Source organism: Arachis stenosperma, chromosome 9 (genome assembly GCF_014773155.1).
Source record: "Arachis stenosperma cultivar V10309 chromosome 9, arast.V10309.gnm1.PFL2, whole genome shotgun sequence".
NCBI lineage: Eukaryota > Viridiplantae > Streptophyta > Magnoliopsida > Fabales > Fabaceae > Arachis > Arachis stenosperma.
Window position 1 is genome coordinate 8,680,909 of NC_080385.1, and position 8,987 is coordinate 8,689,895.

At 30.7% G+C, this 8,987-nt stretch overlaps 1 pseudogene; it reads left to right on the forward strand.

The window, feature by feature from the left end:
- The first annotated feature begins 1,318 nt into the window (after positions 1 to 1,318).
- Positions 1,319 to 6,341, forward strand: LOC130949002 (uroporphyrinogen decarboxylase 1, chloroplastic-like; annotated as a pseudogene).
- Positions 6,342 to 8,987: the final 2,646 nt, after the last annotated feature.

Here is an 8,987-nt window from a genome sequence, read left to right on the forward strand (position 1 = left end):
TATTTCTATTATGTTATAACAATAATTTGGCCCGGTTATTTTTAAAGTCATGATTGTACTTCATGATTTTTTTACTTTTATCTATGATTTTTTTATTGTGCAAAATAATAATAATAATAATAATAATAATAATAATAAAGTATGTCACAGTAAAAAAAGAAACATATCACCAAATAATTTATCATCCGAATTATGTATGAATCAAATCGATAATAGGAGGGCTAATACCAAAAATATCGATAACAGGACTAGAAATTTACAAAACCTTTCTTAAGTTCACAGAAAAAATATTTATATTTGTATGTATGTGGGCTAAAAAAGTCCAATTGATTCAAAGTAATTTTTTTAATATTTGATTAAATTGTTCTTGTATTTAGTATTTTTTTTGTTTGGAATTTCCTCTTAATTAAAAGTATAAGCATTATAATTTTTTTTTATTATTATTGTTTGGAGTGTTCGCAAAATTAGATATGGCTAAAATTTCGATACAATCCGCATTAAATTCATCAGATTGAATTCGATATCTGCACTTTTTATGTTTGGATAGGATATCAAATATATCTGTAAAATTTAAAAAATATTAAAAAATTTATTTTTAAACATATTTAGTTCTATGAGCACTTTTTATGTTTATTTTTTAGAAATTTTTTAAAATTAATTAATATTATATATATTTTGTTACACTACATCCAGTTATAAAAATTTATTTATTTCTAATACTTATATTAAAAATGAAAACAAATTTAAATTAGTGAATTTTAATCTATAATGTAATAATAATATAGTAATTGTTTTATATATCGCATGAATATAAATTAATTATTTTTTTATTTATAAAAAATTTAAGAGATTTGAGCTTGTTTTATATATATATATATATTGATGAGTATGACATATTTTTTTATATAAACAATTTCAGAAAAAAATATAATAGTTAATCTATTACTTTTTTGTTTTAGTCCAATTTAGATTTTTTTATTGTTTTTGGAAAGAAAATCTTTTAAAGAATTTAATAATATGTGACAAGGAACACCAAATAAATTATATAAAAACCAATTAAAATGTAACATAAAAATATCTTTAATAAAAGATGAAATATGCATCTTTATTTGAGTGATTCCCTTAATAATAAAAAATACGTTTCTTTCAAATGAAGATAATAATAATAGGATATTCTCATGATAATATCTTCATATAACATAACTATTGACTAAATATATTTAATTAATCATTTAAGAGTTATCATGCGAGTATTCCTCATGATAATATATATAGCCACAAACTAAAGCTTCGAAACTGAACACAACAGTCAAAAGAAATGAAGACGGAAGTGAGTTTCTTGTGCAGCTATGGTAGCAAGATAAAGTTGCACGATCGAAACAACCAATACTTGTACGAAGGAGGCAATAACAAGAAACTCCACGTCCGTATCAGCATCAATTTCAATGACATGATTACCGAGCTCTCCGCCATCAGTGGCACCGCTGACGTGGCCTACTTCAAGTACCAGATCCCAGGGTACGGCCTAGCTAGAAACCCTCCTCAGCATCACCATCGACAGAGACCTCCGCAATCTAATGCGGCACTTCGATCCAAACACACCCGACGACGTCAAGCATATCTTCCTCTTTTTCGAAAAAAATCCTTCACCCTCTCCTCCTCCTCAGCAAGTCGCTGAGAACGCAGCACAAGCCTTGGATTTTAAATATTGATTCTTCTTCTCTAAAACATCTTTGGCTATCTGTTGAATAAGATCATCATCATCCCTAACATAATATATGAAATAAACCAAAATACTAATTGATGTATATGATTATGATTGCACTTCACTCTTTTAGACTTCATCATATACATGATCATATACATGATAATCATCACTCTTTTGGAATGATGAAGTCTAAAAGAGTGAAGTGCAATCATACTCATATACATGATAATCATATACATCGATTAGTATGTTGGTTTATTTCATATTATGTTAGGGATGATGATGATCTTATTCAACAAATAGTTAAAGATGTTTTAGAGAAGAAGAATCAATATTTCAAATCCAAGGCTTGTGCTGCGTTCTCAGCGACTTGCTGAGGAGGAGGAGAGGGTGAAGGATTTTCCTTAGAGAAAAGGAAGATATGCTTGACGTCGTCGGGTGTGTTTACACTACAACAAATATGGGCTTTAGCAACGCCTTAAAACCGTTCTCTAAGATAGTTTTAGACAACAATTTTTTGTAATATTACTGTTGAATTCAATTTTTTATTATTTTATAGCAACAAATTAAAACCGTTCTCTTAGACCATTTTAAAGAACGGTTTTATAATCGTTATTATGATTTGTTTTCAAGCAACACTTTTTTATTGTTGTTTAAATAATTGTACAAAAGAAACACATAAAAACTGTTGCCAAAATGCTACACTATAAAATCGTTCTATTACAGTGTTGCTGATGAAGTTCAATTTTTCATTATATTATAGCAACAAAATAAAATCGTTTTCTTTGACTATTTTAAAGAACGGTTTTATAACCATTACAACAATTGTTTATCAAACAATAATTTTCTAATATTATTTAAATAATTATACAAATTAAAAGATACATATAAAAATAATTATAAATAATCATACAAATTTAAACAATTTTTTTCTATAAATACTAAATTTATAAAATACTCAAAAACTGTTGTTGTCAGTATATAACACAGATAAAATTAAAATAATTTTTAATAAATATCATATATTTTTGTTATAAATATATAATATAACATCTCGTATTTTTGAAAATCTAAATATGAATAAATTGTGATTTTATCCTATTAAGTTTAAACTTTATAATTTTAGAAATTATTCTATTAAAAAATAATTAAAGAGATTCAGAGATAAATTCATTTTGAATAAATTAATATTCTTAAGTAATTTTATTATAATAGAATATTTTGTATAATTTTAATAATTAAAAAATAAAAAAGAATTGTACAATTTAATTTAAGTAATTTTTATTATGAAAAAATTATGACTTATTATTAATTTGAACTCCTTATTTTATAAACTAATCTATTAAAAATAATTAAATTAGTTTTATTAATATTTAGAGTTAAGTTAAGTATTATTCTTGTGTAATTTTTATTAATTAGTTATTTCATATAACTTGAAATTAAAGTTGTGACGATGAAAAATGATAAAAAGTTATATTATTTAATTTAAATAATTAATATTTTTAGATTTAAAATTATATTTTATAAAATATGATTAATATATTTATTTTATAATTTAAATTAAAAATAATTATTTTAATTCATGGATATATCGATGAATAAAATTTTATACATTTTAAAAATAATCTTTATGATATTAAATTTAAATTTTAAATTACTATTTTATCTCAAATACTTTATAAAATTATTATATTACTAATATATATTTTACCATAATTATTCTAAAATTACCAAATAAAACTTTAGTTTCAAAAAATTCCTAAATTTGTTACTGTGAATCCCTAAACACACATACAGAAAACGAAACAGAAGACGAAACAGAAGGAAAGGGGGAAAAAAGAAAAGGAAAAAAGAGAAGGGGGAGTCGGGGAAGAAGAAGGGAAGGGGGAGGGAGAAGAGCGCGCCGTTCTACGCCCTGCCCGCCTGTCGCCGCCGTTCCGTGGAGCCGCCGCCATCGTCACGCTAACCGGAGGGTGTGGAGACGGAGAAGAGTGTGCGCGAGAGAGAAGTAGCCACCATCGTCGAGGACTCCATCACCGCTGCTGAAGGTCCTGACCATCGAGCTTGTCGTTACCGTCGCACCTCCCATCACTGCCGCCACTAAGGAGCTCGAAGAGAGAGAAAGGGTTCGCGCAGAGAGAGAAACATGATGAGGGAGGAGGAGGTTGCCTCTGTTGCTGCCAAGCCGTTGCTGGCGGGGTTGGGTTCGCCGTCGCCGTTGAGCTGTGTGCCGCTGTTGGCGTCTGGATCGCCACTCTGTTTCTGCTGCAACTCGCCACTGTCCTGGTGAGCTTTACCCTGCGAGTTACTTTGCTGTCGCCTAATATTGATTTTAATGTTGATTTGGTATAATGCTGTTCTGATGTTGATTTGGTAACTGGTTATTTGAAAATGCTGTTGTGATTTTATTTTGATTTTAAGATTGATTTAGTATGTAACTGGTTCTCTGGCAATGCTGCTCTGATTTTGTTTTTATTCCAATTGCCCTCATACTCAATTTCACCAAGCTGGACATACACTTACCTTGAAGCAGCTTGGTCTGATCATTGGCAAAGGTTAGTTATTCATTATTATTAGTAGCTTGACATTGTAGTTTAGTTCTTTTACTTTCATATTCATTGCATAGGACAATAATCTGTGCATTTTTTTCCTTTGAATCTACCGCTGCTTGTGCAATCTGATGATGAGAAGTTTTTTTAATAGTCGAGTATATGGTTAAATTCTTGCATAGGACAATAATTAGTTTGCATGTTGTGTTTGTGATTGAAACATCCTAATTTAAATAAGTTTGTATCCTTGAAAGGCTAGCGTGGAAGGAGGCTTGTGTTACGCTTCAAAAACTCCTTTCAGGTACAAGTTGCAACCTCAATTTTTTTCTTTTTTTTTTTTTACTTTGTTTCCACATTCTAATTCTTTAAACGCTACACTTTCACTCCCTTTCAACCCAAAACTGCACTTCTCCGTCACTTGCTCTGCCTCTTCTTCCGGTACCACAGTTTTTCCTTCTTCTCATTATGCTCTTCATTTTGTTCAATTTATGCAAGAGAAATTCATTTTGTTCAATTTTGAGTCTTTTTCATTTAAGCAAGAGAAATTCATGATTTTTGTGGTGATTTTGTCTTCAGATCCTCTGCTGGTAAAAGCTGCTAGAGGAGAACCTGTTAGTCGGCCATCAGCATGGATGATGTGCTAGGCGGGAAGGTACATGGATGTTTACAGAAAGCTTGCTGAGAAATATCCATCCTTTTGAGAGAGGTCGGAAACAACTGATCTCATTGTGGAAATTTCTTTGCAGCCTTGGAATGCCTTTAGGCCTGATGGAGTGATCATTTTCTCTGACATCCTTACGGCACTTCCTGTATTTGGGGTCGAATTCGACATTTAAGACGTAAGGGGTCCTGTTATTCAGTCCCCAATACACTCCGAGGAGGGACTAAAGGCTCTGCATCCAATTGACCTGGAAAAGCTCAGTTTTGTTAGAGATTCACTCAAGATACTGCGCAAGGAGGTAAACCTAGTTGCATTACCGCTTCTATATATCATGGCTATCCTTCAAAGGAGCTGTTTTCCTTACTTATTTCTTTTTACTTAGGTTGGTGGTGATGCTACAGTTTTAGGTTTTGTGGGAGCACCTTGGACAATAGCAACATATATAGTGGAAAGGGGTACAACACGCACCTATACAACCATTAAGAGTATGTGCCATACAGCACCACATTTATTGCGGACTCTGCTCTCTCATTTGGCGCAAGCAATAGCAGATTATGTTGTTTTCCAAGTGGAGTCTGGGGCTCACTGCATACAAATATTTTATTCATGGAGTGGACAACTACCACCTGATATGTGGGAACGCTGGTCAAAGCCTTATATCAAAGAGGTAATGTAGAAATAGTTCCCATTTATTTTCATCTTATTGAAATTTTGTTCTAATTTTTCAAACTGTTCTATTTGGGATCGATGTCATAGCAAGCTTAAGTGTATGTATTTCAACTTTTGCTTATTTGTTTAGTTGAATCTTTGAACTAGATAAACCATGTGTCGCTTTCAAAGGTTTGCAATGATTACAGGTTTTGTTTTATGTAAATTATTGTTTTGTTCCAAGCTCTCATGATTGTCATTTGGTTGGTAAATAATAAGATGAGCTAAGAGCTTGTAATTTGTAAGAATGGAGTGGTAAATAAGCTCACTGGATGTTGATCTTGGTCTTCTGAATTTTGGAGAGAAAGTCCAAATCAGAGGCTACACCTTCAAACTTTTTTATTTAATTGAAACTATGTTGCTGTTAGTGCATCATCATAATTTATAAAACATAAAATATTTGCGAATTGAACGTTGGGCGCAAGATGCTATTGTTCCATATTGTTTCCTCTTTTGCCATATACTGATTTCTAAACATCCAGATTGTAGATTTGGTCAAGAAAAGATGCCGAGACACCGATTGTTCTTTATATAAATGGAAATGGTGGCCTTCTTGAGCGTATGAAAGATACTGGAGTTGATGTTATTGGGCTGGACTGTGGATATGGCAGATGGAAAATCAGATTTAAGATTCTTTCTAGTTCTTTATGTGGAGCAGTTGCCATTGAAGCCAAGAGAGTCCACTCAAGCTATGTTATCACACCTACTTTGTTGAAAAAAAATGAAAAAATTGCCACCCTTAGGTTATAGTATTATGGTATTTTGAAAAATGATGATGATATAAGTAAAAGTAGTTATGACTTAGATTAGTATTATGTTATTTTACAATGATATATAATGTGATTGTGGATCTTACAACAATTTTTGTGAGTCAAATTTGATGGTAAATGTTCAATTAGTTTTCTTTAGTAATTTCATTCAAATAGTTTAGGTTATTTATTAACGCTAAATTAAAAAAAGTTGGAACTAATTTCATTCATGAGAAAATTCTTGTAAATAAAGAATTATATTACAAAAAATCATTGTCAAAAGTAACAAAAGGCAATGGTGTTAAAACCGTTGTCAAAGACAGCTAAAAAATGACAATGGTATTAAAACCGTTGCCAAAAAATGACACTAATGGCAACGCTTTAAAACCGTTGGCTTAGTGAATAATAAAACTACAACAGTTTAAAACCGTTATGTCATGAAAGAGAAAGATTTTAAACCGTTGTCTATCTAGTAACGGTTTTAAACCGTTCTTTAAAAATTGTTGTCAAAATCGTTGTCTATACCAGTAATTTTGGCAACGATTTTTTTTGTTACAATTGCCTTAGGTAAAAAACCGTTGCCTTTGAGCATTGGTAACAGCCGCATATACTACAGGTCAAAAATCGTTGCCAAAATGTTACTTAAAATTTTGAAAACGGTTTTTCAATCTACGACAACGGTCAAAAACCATTGCAAAAATCCTTATTTATTGTAGTGAGGTATATATGTTTCATTATAAGTGTGATTAGAAAAAGCAGCTTTCTAACTTGTTATGAAAATGATTAGTCAAATATGTTGAAGTTGGTACTCAATTACAGTTATTATACCAACTTTGACCTATATAGCTTAGTTTGCAGTGATTATTCTCTACCGAAATTACTCTGTAATTTTAACATTGGTTAACTCGGTCTTAGGTCCGTTTGGTTCATGTCGTTGTTCAGTGGAGACATGTATATATACTGTGGCAAGTGTACATCAATTATTTATTGAGACATAAAATTTGAATGGATTTTGTTAGGTAGACAAGGATGACTTTTGTAAATAATATGAACAATAGACTATAGAATTGACCTAATAAAGTAAAAGAATACTCCACCCCAAATTACCTCCTAAATCTTAAATTAGGATAATCATCTGCACACTTAGTGAATTGAACATCCAGCCATTGTTAACTGTGTATGAGTAAATCGAATCAAAAGAAATAACCATCCAATTAAAAATAATGAACATAATCATCTGTATACCTATTAAATTGAACATCTCACATATTCATTATTCACACTTTTAGTATTCTCATTGTCTACCTATACTTCTCCAATTTGAATAGATTCAGTTACATGCAAATATACATGAAATACAAATTTTTTCAATTCTATCCCTGATTATTCTTTAAAATTTTAAGTTTATCTTTTACCCTAACTCTCATAACTCTCCCTCTTCTTCTCCGTTCATTCCACCTTCGTACCTTCCACTGCCTTCTTCTTTTGTTTGCCTCTTGATCTCTCTCTTTCTCCTTTGTTGCCGCCCTCCCGTCTCCTTCTCAATGTTGTTGTTGTCACCATCGCCGTCGTTTCTTCAGTCGCCTCTCTTCCTCCTTCGCTTGCGCCGACGTTTCTCTCACTTTGCCTCCAAATATATATTTTTTGCTGTCCTCTTCACTCGTCGTCCACTACGTTGTCCTTTGCCATCACCATCTCCGTCCTTGTGCCACCTTCAGATCTGTCTTGGCCTGCCTCTCTTTTCCGTCGCTCGTGCAGACGTCTCCGTTGTCTCGTCTAGCTTCTAGATTTGTCTTCATCAGCCTCTCTTTCTCTTTGGTTCGTGTCGGCGTTGATGCTTCCATCACCTCTCCTTGCATATAGATCTATTTTTGTCGCTTTTATATCTATTTTTCAGTGCGCCTGTTTTCTATGTTTTTTTTATTGTCCATTATTTTTTATTGGTATATTTTGTTCAAATTTCTTTTTTTTGTCTGAATCTCTGGTTTAATTTTTTATGTATAAAATATTATTGATTTGATTATTGGATTAGAGATTTCGATGATTGTTCATAGTTCTTTGGACTAAGGTTGAAAAACTAATGGCAGTAATGATAAAAGACAATGCTGGCAATGGTATTAGAATGAATACAACACAAGGATAAATATGATATTTGGTTTAGAACAATAATAAAAAATAAAATAATTTTCTAATAAATTTTTTATTAAAAATTTAAATTTTAAACAAATTAAAAAATTAGTATCATAGTTAAAAAAATAATTTTAAAAATATAACCATACTTTTTAATAAAGATAAATATTTTTAATTTATGTCATTTGTTAAAAATCTAATGTGTGATCATTTATTCAATAAATAAAATTAAATATTTTTATTTAATAATATTTTAAACGTCTTTATGTCTTTATCTTCGCTAATAATCAATTAATCATTGCCAATATCACTTGGATCAATTTTACGGCCGTATGGGCAGCCAGTGAAACATGGCTAATTATTAATTCCTTTTATTAATTAAACATTAGGTTAATTAAGAAGGTAAAAAATTTATTTTTCAATAAAAGGTTTTGATAAGTCTATGAAGTTTGTCAATAAAAAATTACTTAATATATTTTTTA